The sequence below is a fragment of the Myotis daubentonii genome, chromosome 11 (assembly GCF_963259705.1).
Source record: "Myotis daubentonii chromosome 11, mMyoDau2.1, whole genome shotgun sequence".
NCBI lineage: Eukaryota > Metazoa > Chordata > Mammalia > Chiroptera > Vespertilionidae > Myotis > Myotis daubentonii.
In genome coordinates, this window is record NC_081850.1 from 27,511,266 (window position 1) to 27,524,639 (window position 13,374).

A 13,374-nucleotide genomic window follows, 5' to 3' on the forward strand; every position below is an offset into this window, starting at 1 on the left:
ATACCCTTTACAAAACAATAAACAAATACAGTCAAGTTGCAGGACACAAAATCAACGTGCAAAAATCCATTGCCTTCCTATATACCAACAACAAAACTTCAGAAAAATAAATGGAAAAAAACAATTCTTTTTGTAATACCTAAAAGAATAAAATACATAAGACTAAACAAAGAATGTGAAAGACTTATTTATATACATAAAATTACAAAGCATTATTAAAAGAGATTGAAAAAGACACAACGAAATGGAAAAACATCCCATGCTCATGGATTGGAAGAATCAACATAGTTAAAATGGCCATATTACCCAAAGCAATATACAGACTTAATGCAATTCCCCATCAAAATCCCAATGTCATTTTTTAAAGAAATAGAAAGAGAAATCATCAGATTTATATGGAACCACAAGACACAGAATAGCCAAAACAATTCTGAAAAGAAAGAACGAAGCTGGAAGTATCATACTACCTGATAGTATTGGCAGAAAAAACAGGCAGACAGATCAATAAAAGAGAATAGAGAGCCCAGCTATAAAACCACACATATATGGACAGATGTTTTCAAGAAAGGAGCCAAAAAAGCATATTGGAGTAAAGATAGTCTCTTCAATAAGTGTGCTGGGGAAACTGGAAAGACACATGCAATCAAGTGACACTAGATTAAATGGATTAAAGACCTAAACATAAGACCCAAAAGTCTAAGTTACATAGAAGAAAATATAGGTACCAAACATATGGACCTGGGTGGTAGGAACATTTTATGGACTAGACCCCAAAGGCAAGGGAGGTAAAGACAAAAATAAATGCATGGGACTATATTAAACTGAAAAGCTTCTACACAGCAAAAGAAACGGACAACAAAACAAACAGGCAGCCAACTAGATGGGAGATGATATTTGCAAACAGTATCTTCGACAGAGTTTTAATTTCCAAAATATATGAAGAACTCGTAAAACTCAACACCAAACAAATAAACATTCCAATCAAAAAGTGGGCAGAGGAGCTTATTTTGGAGGAAAATATACCTTCTCCAAAAAGACATACAAACAGCCAGTAGATATATGTTCAACCTCAATGGCAATTAGAGAAATGCAGATTAAAGCAACAATGAGATACCACCTTTCACCTCTTAGAGTGGCCATTATCAACAAGACAAGCAACAACAAGTGTTGGAGAGGTTGTGGAAAAAAGGGAACCCTCATTCACTGCTGGTGGGAATGTAGACTGGTACAACCATATGGAAAGCAGTCTGGTATTTCCTCAAAAAAAATTAAGAATAGAGCTACCATATGACCCAGCAATTCCTCTCCTGGGTATATACCCCCAAAATTCAAAATAATTTATATGCAAAGATATATACACCCCTATGTTAGCTGAAGCATTATTCCCAGTGGCCAAGACATGGAAACAGCCAAAGTGCCCTGAGATAGAGGACTGGATAAAGAGATGTGGTGCATATACACTAAGGAATACTACTCAATTATAAGTTGAAATAGCGTCATTTACAACATGGATGGACCTTGAGAACATTATGTTAAGTAATATAAGTCAGACAGAAACAGCTAAGAACCATACAATTTCATTCATATGTGGGATAAAAACTGAAACATATGAACACAAATATCAGTGTGATGTTTCCCGGAGAATGAGGAGAGAAGGGGGTCCTAATATGAGGTGACAGGAGAAAACTTGATTTTGGATGGTGGGCACAGGGTGCTATACACAGATTTTGTAACTTAGAAATCCACACATGAAACCTATATGTTCATGTTGACCAATGTTACCCCCCCAAAATTTAATAAAATAAAAATATGGAAAAAATAAGGAATAACAGAAGCACCTGCCATACTGCATCACAGTGAGGACTGACCACCGCTAAGGATGGATGGTGCTCAGCACTTCATCTGCCTCAGATGAACACTGGGCAAGTAACAGTGACTGCACTCATAAGGGGAGGGGGAAGAGCAAGGGGAGGAGGAATTGGAGAAAAAAGGAAAGTTTCAAAGAGAAGATAAAGTTTCTGCTGTGTCTCAATCAATGAATGGAAGTCACCAGTTTAATGAGGTGGGAAAGGGATCCCAGGCAGAGGGTCAGGGTGTCCCAAGGTTGTCTCTTTAGGTCACCCCATCCCCTTCTCTAAGAAATGACACCCACTACTATTGTGGCTTAAACTCTCAACTAGGCTAATGCTTCCTAAGGGGACAAGTTATATTTCTAATGAACTCCCTTTCTATTGGAACTCACGATATTCATCTCCTGTAACCACCACAAACTCCCAGACTTTAAAAGTAAACTCAGTCTTTCTCTGCCCCCACGTTGCTTCTCCTCTTCCTATATTCTCTCTGATAATACAGAAATTTCAGACCATCGCAGACTCCTCCTCCTTTTGCCCCTCTGCCTTCTCCATTTGGATCATCACTAAACTTAGCTGATTCTATATAAAATTTATCTTCCAAATCTGAGTCCACCTCTCGAAATGCGTTCATCATCTCTTGCCTAAACTTCGGAAATAGTGCCTCAGATATACTCCTATATCCAACATTCCTTTATTCAGCAATTAGCCAATCATATTTATTCAGTCACTCCACAGAGATTAACTGAGCAACTAAAAGATGGCAGTAATTCTTCTATGTGCTTGAAAATCAATAATGAATACCTCTGAACTACTGAGGCATTTATTTATATTCTCACAGTATAATCTTTGCAAAATTAATCGTGTCAACTATTGAAAACCTCGGTGAACTCTGTATTGCCTACAGACTATGACTCAGTGCAAATTCTGTAGCATGTCATAGAAAGTCCCTCAAGTTGAGGAGCCAGTCTATTTTTAAGAAACCTTTTCTAAAAAGGACTCATTTTTCAACTAACCGAACTATACCAAACTTCTCTCCAATCTCATGCTTTCTGGCCTTTGTAATTTTCACTCTGCTCTTCCCTCCAGCACTGTCTGAGGAATGGTCCAACTTGTAAGACCGGTATAGTGTCTTCTCTATGAAAATGAAATCAATCAATTACTGTACCTCTTCCTGCTTTAGTCTCATCAAACTCTTTAGATTTTAGTTTTTTGACTATCTTAATTTATTCTGATTACCAACTGAAAACAATTCTCTATATCTCCTTAGAAAACTCACTCCTTTTGATTTTGCCCATATCTTATGCTACCCTATTTATATTAAAATACTATAGGCCTGTGTAACAGAATTAAAACATACAGAGAACAGCAAGGGGGAGCAGATTAAACAAAGAACATACTAGTATATGCATAACCCAGGGACACAGGCAGTAGTGTGGTGAAGACCTGAGTTGTAGTGGAATGCCGGCTGGATGGGGTCAATGGGAATAAAGGATACATCTGTAATACTTTCAACAATGGAAATAAATGTTAAAAAAGATACAGAGAACTACCCAAATTGATTCACATCTGGGGAGATTTTTAGAACTACAGAGCACCTTATTCTCCCTCTTTTACAACATGCGATTTTCTGAAATAGAAATCAATCTCATAGGTTGAACCAACTCAGATCTTAATAAGTTTGGAGTAAAACAGCATTAAATAACCAATAGTTAAATAATTTCACTGGCAGATGACTATTTCCACTCTGTTGTAAACACATGCTCCTAATTTCTTTAAGTGAAGATATAATGACTAAAACTAAATCATCCCACCATGTAGTACATCCCAATACAATATTACAATCCAGTACTGAATTCATGTATCCATTCAATAAGTATTCTTGAGATGATTACCATGTGTCAATAAGCCCAGGGTATATGGGGTTAAATAAAAAATGTTTCCTCTCAAATTACTCACAGTCAAGTAAAGAACTGAAAAAAGAGGAAATCAACAAATAAAGCATAAAATTGTAACTGCTGAAGGGGGGGCTATAAGGAAAACTGTGTAGTCCATAAACTGAAGTTATAAGAAAGAAGAAGACATCAGGTAAGGAGAAGAGAATTCCAGATCAGGTCAGGATAGGTGTCTAGCATGTGCAATTACAGAAGAGAGCATAGATAGGTGTGTGTGTGTGTGTGTGTGTGTGTGTGTGTGTGTGTGTGTGTGAACTTAAACACTGAGTCCTTCCTAAATTATAAGATCCTAGAGCTCAAAGAGATCATTGTCTTAATCGCTGTTTCTTCCACAGTATATTGAATAGTAGGCACTCAGCAAATACTTCTTGAAAAGATAAATAAATGTCTTATAAGAACTAATGAGAAATGATAGTTCTCAATTTATTTGAAAATTCTAATATGTGACAAGGAATTAAGGCCTGAGACTAGAAGCAGCAGAGTTTATGTAATTATAGATTTTTTTAAGTTTGATCTTTAGGGTTTCCTTGGACAGTGTAGATTATCATAAATTTGACAAGAGGTCCTATATCAGAGCACATCAAGAATGTTAGATTAAATTCGTTATGGACCAGGATTTTTTAGATTTTCAGGCAGAATGAATTAATGCTATCTATCAGTTCTATCAGTGCAGAGGAAATAATTAGTTACTTAGATAAATTAAGGAGTGTGTGTGCCTTTTAAATGTAATAAAAGCGGAGTAAAGAGCCATGGTGAGGAGGAGTGTGCTGTCTCTAGGATTCATTCTGGGAACATTCCTGTAACGCCAGGCAGAGTTGGCTACAGTCCATGCCTGTGTGCCCTGTTGTAGGACTGTCATTGCCTTCCTGGCATTCACAGCTCTTCCATTCTAGAGGCAACAGGCAAATTGTTATGATCCCTCGATGGGCTGTTAAGGACAGAGAAGAACCTTGTGGAAAGAGTTTGAATGCTGGAGTCAACTAGACCTCGGGTAAAATTCTGGATCTGGACAAAGTAACATCCAGCAAAGGAAAGCTCCAGTCCCTCACTTCTTCTATCCCTGACTAACGTTTTCTCAACCAGTGGGTTCAATTGAGATCACAACTCTAAAAGCTTTAGTGCTTCCAAAATGGAACTCCTGCCATTATTCCCCAACCGCCATTCCCAGTAGGCTCGACACTTGCTTCCCTGGTTAGAAAAACAATCTACGTTTCACCCAGTCTCCCAGGCAAAATACACTGTGATGTTGTTGCTTTCTATTGTTCAAGCAGCACATCCAATCCATCAATAATTTTTGCCGGCATTATCTTTGACATAAATCCCGCATCCGATCAATTCTTATAACCCACAGCACTGCCACTTTAGTCCAAATCCCCATCATTTCCTCCTGTCCAACCTCCCAGCAACCATTCCTGCCATAAAATATCCTATACTTTATATAACAGTTAAAACTACTACTTAAAATATGTTTATTTTGCCCAATGCGTCTGATGTTGGCTTTGGGGTTGTCATATAATGCCTTTATTACACTGAGGTATGTTCCCTCTACTCCCATGAGGCTGAGAATTTTTATCATAAATGGGTGAATATATAAAATGCTTTTTCTGCATCTATTAATACGATTGTGTAGTTTTTAGACTTCATTTTTTATGTGGTGTAATTCATTTGTTCAATTGTGAACATTGTACTATCTCTACATCCCTGGAATAAATGCCACTTGATCATGGTCTATGATATTTTTAATGTATTGCTGGATCCACTTTGCTAATATTTTGAGAATTTTAGCATCTATGTTCATTGGTGATATTGGTTTATAACTTTTTTTCTTTGTGGTGTCTGTATCTGGTTTTAGAATTAGGATAATGCTGTTCTCTTAGGATAAGCTTGGGAGTCTTCTCACCTCTTACATTTTTTGGAAGAGTCCTGATTAGCTTCAGGAGTTACACTTAGCACAGGGTTGTCTACCCTGAGATTCTACACGCTCTTACTAAAAGGGTATCTTCTTTTACATCTGATCTCCCATGCAGCTAGGATTACAAAAATTCTATAAAAATATGTGAGCAGCCCTGACCAGTTTGACTCACTGGATGGAGCGTCAGCCTGCAGACTCAAGGGTCCTGGGTTCGATTCTGGTCAAGGACATGTACCTTGGTTGCGGGCACATCCCCAGTAAGGAGTATACAGGAGGCAGCTGATCGATGTTTCTCTCTCATCAATGTTTCTAATTCTCTATCCCTCTCCCTTCCTATCTCTAAAAAATCAATAAAAAATATGTGAGCTGACACATATTTTTAGGAAGATTCCATTTATAGGAATTGTCCAGAAGAGTTAAAGGAGTAGAGAGAGAAAGGAGATCAGGGTTTTGAGGGGAAGGGGAAGTGGGGCGTGCGTACTTTTGGGGAAGCGTTTCCTTGTGGGGTGATAGGACATCCTACAACTAGGCAGTGGTGTTGTTTGCACAGCACCCTGAATATACTCCATGCTCAAGAATGGCACCATTTAAAACGCAAATGATAACTTTTATTATTAAAATTAATTATACAGTGGGAAAATGAAGGCTAAGAACAGAAAAAATAAAAAGATAAAAGTTGAAGTCCTCCAAAACACCCATATAAGAAAATTCAAAAGACAAAAAATTGAACCAGACCATGGAGAGCATAAAAGCAAAATAAAAACGGTAAAGAAAAGGAAAAGATCAAGGCCTGGGGTTATAACAAGTTTTTCCCTTGGGACAGGGCGACCACATTCAATAACAGGCCCTTGAGGTGGGCCCTCCACAGGCAGCTCCTCCTCTGAGGAAGGACCCAGCATGGGCTCCAGGGAGGGCTCTTCATCCAGCCGTGGGGGGGCCTGACTTTCGTCTGGGGCCGGCCCTGGCTCCACAGTTAGAGCTGGGGAGGCTGCTGGAGATGCCAGGAGCTCTAGAGATGGAGAGGCCTCCAGATCGGCATCCTGCAATTCAGGTTGAACTTCATATGTTTCCGGAAGAGCTGCCTCTGCCTCCCGGGCTGGTGCTGGAGTTGGGAGAGGAGAAAAGATCACCCAGGTGCCTGCATTTCCATCTGTCCCCCAGCAACAGAACACAGCCACCGCCCAGGACCCACCACAGGACGTCCTCCCCACCCGCAGTCCAGCAGGTGGGTGGTGTGAGGCCAATCTTTGCTCCTGGCCAGCTCTGGGGGTGCTCCCTGTGTGTCTGGCAACAATCCCTCCCCATAAGCTCCCATGAACCTCCCCCTCCCCACCCTTCCCTCTCCCACACCTCCCACCTTCTCACCCTTGGGCTCTGCCGCTTTGGGCTCCAGGTGCTCCGGGCCAGTTTGTTTGACATGGGCCCCGTACTCCAGGTCACGGGTGAAAACCACGAACTGCCGGTTGAACATAGGCTGCTTCGGGGTTGGAGGCCTAGGGAACCTGGGCGACTCTAGTGGAGGATTCGCTCTTTGTCCATCCACAGGCCTTGGGTCCCCAGACCCCCAGGTGGCCAAACACACTTCAGGACTTCCCAGGCCCTCACTGCTGCCCATGGCACGGCGGTCGTCCTTGAGCACCTGCTGCTCCGTCTTAACGTAGGCTGAGATCTGCAATGACAGTGACCATCAGCCAGTGGGGAATCCTCAAACCTGGCCCCACTGACTGCTGCTTCTGCCCACTGCACCTTCTGCTCTGGGATCAGGCCCAGCCCCGTTCCTGCTCCAGGCAGACAAGCCTCACGTGAACCCCCCTTCTACACACACACACACACACACACACACACACACACACACGGTGAGGGATATAAGGCTGCCCAGGCAGGATCAGAATGGTGGTCTGGCTCCAACAAAACCCTCCCTGTGATACCTCCATGTCCCGCTGGGAAAAGGGCCACAGGCGTCGTCTGGGCCGAGAGCGGATCCATCGGCGGGCACGTCTAAACACACTCTCTTCACTGCCTCTCTTGAGGCCTCGGCCTCGGCACACTGGGAGACAACAAGAAAACATGGTGTCCTCTCCAATGTCTCTGTCCGAGTGAGCCGGGAAGGGGCAGTTATAGAATGTGGCTGCCTGGTTACCAGGGTTTCAGGTTCTGTTAGGCTCCATCCTCAGGAAGTGAGGTCACCTGTGGGTCCCCCCACCCCGAGCATCTCCTCAGACATGAGCAGTGACCTCACTTCCTGACGATGGAGCCCAACAGAAACTGGTAACCAGGCAGCCCCATTCTGTAACTGCCCCTTCCCGGCTCACTCGGACAGAGACATTGGAGAGGACACCATGTTTTCCTGTTGTCTCCCAGTGTGCCGAGGCCGAGGCCTCAAGAGAGGCAGCGATGAGAGTGTGTTTAGACGTGCCCGCTGCTAGATCCAGGCTCAGCCCGGACAATGCCTAGGGCGCTTTGCCCAGCGGGACACGGAGGAATCACAGGGAGGCTTAGGGCAGTTTTGTTCAGGCCAGGCCACCACTCTGATCCCCCATGAGCAGCCCTGTCCCCTCCTCCTGTGTGTGTGTGTGTGTGTGTGTGTGTGTGTAGGTGTGTTTTGAGGGTTCACGTGGGGAGGGCTTGCCACGAACAGGTGGGGTTGGATGGTCAGGACCAGTCATGTTCGCACCCCAGGTCAAGGCTGGCTGGGTGACATGAAGTGTTGGCGGCGCCCTCTGCCCGAGTTCTATCCCGAGCCCTGGAGGTGACTCTCATTTCCCCTGGGTGGAGGTCTGTGCAGACACAGGGCTGGGCCTGATCCGGGAGCAGAAGGTCCAGGGGACAGAAGCAGTAGAGCCAGGCTTGAGGCCTTCTGACCAGCTGACGGTCACTGTCATTGCAGAGCTCCACCCAGGTCAAGGAGCAGCAGCAGCTGGTGGAGGAAGACCCCCGCCCCAAGTGCAGCATTGAGGGGCCGGTGAGCCTCACCACTGAGGGCCAGGGCAGGCCTGAAGTGAGTGTGGCCACCTGGGGGTCTGGAGAGCCAGTGCCTGTGGGTGGATGGAGGAGGACTCCTCCACCGAAGCCCCCCAGGCTCCACAAACCTCAAAACCACTCAGTCCCAACATCCAGATGGCAATATTCAACCCTGCCCTGGAGCGCGATTCTTTGTTACTAACACCAGGAGGGAAGACCTGAAGCCCAACAAGGCAGAGCCCAAGGGTGAGGAGGTGAGGGGGGCGGGGGTAGGGAAGTAATGGGTGGGGGAAGTGCAGGCGAGTTTATGGGGAAGGATTGTTGCCAGAGCACCCCCTGAGCCTGGCCAGGAGCAAAGACCGGCCTCAGACCACATATCTGTTGGACTGCAGTTGGGGAGCACGGCCTGTGGTGGGTCCAGAAATGTGCCCAGTGTTCTGTCTTTGGGGGACAGATGGAAATACAGGCACGTGGGTGATCTTTTCTCCTCCTCCACTCCAGCTCCAGCCCAGAAGGCAGAGGCAGATCCTGTAACTCCTGAAGTCCATCCTAAGGAGCAGGATGCAGAGCTGGAGGTACGTCCACCTCCAGAGCTTTCCCCACCTCCAGCAGCCTCTCCAGCTGCAGCTGCGGAGCCAGGGCCGGCCCCAGACCAAACTGAGGCCCCACCACCGCTGGATGAAGAACCCTCCCGGGAAGCCATGCTGGTTCCTCCTCCAGAGGAGGAGCTGCCTGAGGAGGGCCCAGCTCAAGGGCCCGTTGTTGAATGTGCTGGCCCTGTCCAAGGGACAAACTTGTGTCACCCTCACTCCTTGATCTTTTCCTTTTAATTTTTTTTAATTCAGTTTCCATGTTCTCCATTGTGTGATTTGGATTTTTATCTTTTTATTTTTCTTATTTGGGGTTTTGTTTTTATTATTATCTTATTTCTCTTTTTGGTCTTCATTTTTCCTTTGTATAATCTATTGTAAGTAATAAAATAAATATATTTTAAATGGTTATTACTCTTCATATTTTAAATTCCTGGGCATGAAGGCGGTCAGGATGCCATGTAAGCATCACCACTGTCTAGTTGCAGGATGTCCCATCATCCCAAAAGGAGACCCTGCAGCAACAGTACTCTCTCCCCACCCCTCCTGCCCCTGAACTGATTCCTGTCTCTGCCCCTTACCTGTTCTCTGGACATGGAATCTCAGAACAAGTGTTTTTTGTGTCAGCTCACATATTATCTGTTTTTATCTGAAATAGCATTTTTGCTATTAGAAAGGGAATTTGTAGATGTGTTAGAGATTAGATGCAGGAAATAAAAGCCATTTCAGTAAGCATGCGTATAACCTCAGGGTAGAGACCACTGCACTAAGATAAATAAATCCCAGATACCTGCTTCCAGCCAGCCTCCACTGGGAGCTTGGGTGGCTGGGGGCTGTGGCCAGTGTGGAAACAGCCATCAGCCCCTCACCCAGTCTGGCCACACCCTCATGGGTTGAAGGTCTCCAATGGGGGGCTTAGCCAGCCTGAAAATGACTCTCAGCCCCTCACCCAGACTGGCCAGTCACCCCAGCAGGTCTCCCCACCCTGAAGGGGCTGTGGCCAGCCTGCAAATGGCCCTGAGCCCCTCATCCAGGTTGGCCAGGCAACCCAGTGGGGCCCCCCACACTGAAAGGGCAATTGCCAGTCTGCAAACAGCCATCCACCCCTCACCCAGGCTGGCTAGGCACTCCTATATAATAAAAGGGTAATATGCAAATTGACCCTAACAGCAGAACAACTGCGAATGACTGGTCACTATGACACACACTGACCAACAAGGGGCAGATGCTCAATGCAGGAGCTGCCCCATGGTCATCAGTGTGCTCCCACAGGGGGAGCTCTGCTCAGCCACAAGCCAGGCTGACGGCTGCCAGTACAGCGGTGGTGGTTGGAGCCTCTCCCACCTCCTCAGCAGCGCTAAGGATCTCTGACTGCAGCTTAGGCCTGCTGCCTGCCTGCAAGTGGACATCCCCTGTGGGCTCCTGGGCTGCCAGAGAGATGTCTGACTGTCAGCTTAGGCCCAATCCCCCATAGAGTGAGCCTAAGCCAGCAGGTGGTCATCCCCCGAGGGGTCCCAGACTGTCAGAGGGTACAGGCCGGGCTGAGGAACCCCCCCTGAATACACAAATTTTTGTGCACCTGGACTCTAGTACATAAAAAAACAGCCACCACCAACACACATATACACAACACACAAACATGTGCATGCATGGCACATACACACACAGGTTAACAGGGCTTTTTAAACATATTTGGTAGACAAATAATTCAGAGCAACTGGGGTGATAAGTGACTGCTGTTTGGAGAACATAATATTTGAACTGAATCTTGAGAAACATCTGGACATCATACAGGCAGAAATGGAGTAGAGGCAAAGCAGTTGAGATATTTTGAAGTGAGGGACAAAAAGCATACTTAAAAATAGACTTTGGGAGGAATGTAACTTGCCAATAGTTCACTGCACTAGCCGACATATGAGGTTTGTTCAAAGAGGAGCAGCAAAAGCAATTGAAGGGAAAGATCAAGATGCATGTTCTTTTTTTAAAATATATTTTATTGATTTTTTACAGAGAGAAAGGGAGAAAGAGGGGGATAGAGAGGTAGAAACATCGATGAGAGAGAAACATCGATTCAGCTGCCTTCTGCACACCCCCCACTGGGGATGTGCCCGCAACCAAGGCACATGCCCTTGACAGGAATCGAACCTGGGACCCTTCAGTCCGCAGGCTGATGCTCTATCCACTGAGCCAAACCAGTCAGGGCAAGATGCATGTTCTTGAGAACATAGTGTATGCTTTGAGATAGTGAGAGAGGAACAGTGAGTGGAGCTCAACAGGGAACCAGACTTTCATCTTTCACATGTATGTTAATTTCTACATTAGATTTTAGTTGAAGTGTTCCGTAACTTTAAAAACATCAGGATCTGTGTATCTTGAAAAATAATAGAAGGCACATGAATAGACAAAAAGTACTAATAATAAAAGAAATACTAAAAGAGAAGATAAAAATAATTCTAGGTCACAACTATGAATAACTTTCAGTAATGTGCATCTTTCAGTATTGTGGATCTTTCTTAAAACTCTCCTCCCATGGTTTCTTCAATTTCTGCTTTCTATTCTTACCCCCAATATTCTCTTGATTATTTCACTCACAACCTTTCTCAAATCTAAACCTTAAATATTCACTCATAATTGGGTTTTGTCATTAAATGTCTTTTGGGGGCCAGAAATGCAAAAATTAATCAGAATGTCCTGGCTCATGAGAAAGTCCCACTTTAGTTTACAGGGAACAAATATTGACATCAGGTAACTTACAATACAATATGCCAAATGCTGTTTCAGTTGCAAAAATAAATGCCTTGACCCTAGGGAACGAAACAACTGACCTAAAGATAGAGAACAGAAAGACAGGAGGAGAACCTACTGGAGCTATGGGACAAGATGAAATGAAACAATATACGAATAATAGGGGTGCCAGAACAACAGGAAAAGGAACAGGGTTAGAAAACCTATTTGAAGAAATAAAGTCATAAAACTTCCCTGAGGTGGGGAAGAAAAAAGTCACACAAGCACAGAGAGTCCCAAACAAGATGAACCCGAAAAGACTCACACCAAGACACACCATAATTACCATGGCAAATGTTCAGGACAAAGAGGAAATCTTAAAGGCTGCAAGAGAGATACAGAAAGTTATATACAAGGGATCTCCCATTAGACTATCAAATGATTTCTCAACAGAAACACATCAGGCCAGAAAAGAATGGATTGAAACTTCAAAGTGATGCAGAGCAAGGGACTGAATCCAAGAATACTCTATCCAGCAAAGCTATCATTCAAAATTGAAGGGGAAATAAGAAGCTTCACAGACAAAAAAAAAAGGCTAAGGGAGTTTATCCAAACCAGCAATGCAAGAACTGCTATAGGGACTGGTGTAAAAAAAAGAAATAAAAAGCTAAGAAAGAAAACATGTACAAAAAATAAAAATGGCTACAAACAAGTACCTTTCAATAATAACTTTAAACATAAAAGGACTAAATGTTCCAATCAAAAGACATCGAGTGGCTGAATGATAAAAAAAAATATATATATATAACCCATATATTTGCTGTCTACAAGAGATCCACCTCAGAATAAGGGACTCACACAGACTGAAAGTGAAGTGATGGAAAAATATCTTTCAGGCAAATGGAAATGAAAAAAAAGCTGGGGTAGCAATACTTATATCGGACAAAATAGTTCTCAAAGTGAAGGCCATAACAAGAGATAAGGAAGTCCACTTCATAATACTAAAGGGATCGATACAACAAGAGGATAAAACCCTGATAAACATATATGCACCCAATACAGGAGCACCCAAATACATAAAAAATCAACAACAATACAATCATAGTAGGGGACTTTAATACACCACTGACATCACTGGGTAAATCCTCTAGACAAAAAATCAGCAAAGAAACAGCAATCCTAAATGACTCACTAGATCAAATGGACTTAATTGACATCTTCAGAACGTTTCACCCCAAAGGGTTGGAATATATGTTCTTCTCAAATGCACATGGGACATTTTCAAAAATAGACCACATATTGGCTCACAAGGAAAGACTCCCAAAATTAAAAAAGATTGAAATCATACCAAGCAGCTTCTCAGACCACAATGGAATAATATT